Consider the following 1,028-nt stretch of genomic DNA (forward strand, 5'->3'; position numbering starts at 1 on the left):
AGTTAGTCTTCAAGTACAGAGCGCTTAAGCTCATCTCTATTCATGTTTGGTAGGTTTTTCATTAAGAGGGTTTTAAATAAAGAAATAGAAAGATTTATGGCTTGCACTTTACGTGCTTGGGACTTAGACCAAAAGCCAGAATGAGTCTCGCTTCTGACAAGGCCCTGGCAGGACGCTCACAGCCGCACTGGGTCTTGCCGCAGCCCGTGGTGGTGCAGACGGAGCCCGCGGGGAAGCTGGTGCTGGCGCTGGGCAGGCACACGGGGGACACGGTGCTGGAGAGCGGGGCCGGCCGGCGTGGCCAGCTTCAGCAGGGCGATGTCGTTGCTGTCCATAATCCTGTCCCACAGCGGGTGTTCAAAAACCTGGGGACACGTGGTGGGGGCTGGGCAGAGCTCAGAGGGAGGACTTGGGGGATTGAAGTGGGGGGACAAGGCCTGGAGCCGCAGAGGGCTCAGCGCCAGGCGGACGGTCGTTGAGAAAGACGCACAGATGGAGTTGCACAGACAAAATCTCTGGAAACTGGCGTTTGACACATTGGCGATATTTAGTTTCTATATTTTTGTGCTTTTCTACCATGAGCAAAACTTAATTTTACCATCAGAAACAACCTTCCGTATTTGTAAAGGAGCTTTGTTCCTTGGGAAAGAAGGCTCTGGACCGAGAAGTGCAGGGGTGAGGCCCGAGCAGGTTGGCCGGGATCGTCTGTGCCCACACACCCTGCCCCCCTTGCCCCTCCCTCCTCCCGGGCACGGGGGGGGGGCGGTGCGGGGAGCAGCCCCACCGCAGCCTGCCCGCCTGGCGGTCCCTCCGCGATCCTCAGCGCCTGGACAGCCTCGTCATCAGAGCCATGATCAGACACCCCAGCCACCACATGGTGGCTCTTCCTGGAGAGAGAGGGGGTGGCAGAGGGTGCTCAGGCTCTGGCCACCTCGGAGGGGTGTCTGGGAACCGCGCCCGGTGAGGGAAGCCCCGGCCGAGCCACGGGGACCTCGACTCCCATGGGGACCCGGGGGCCTGGTTCCCCA

Source organism: Leptonychotes weddellii, chromosome 16, assembly GCF_054177405.1.
Source record: "Leptonychotes weddellii isolate Sample4059 chromosome 16, ASM5417740v2, whole genome shotgun sequence".
NCBI lineage: Eukaryota > Metazoa > Chordata > Mammalia > Carnivora > Phocidae > Leptonychotes > Leptonychotes weddellii.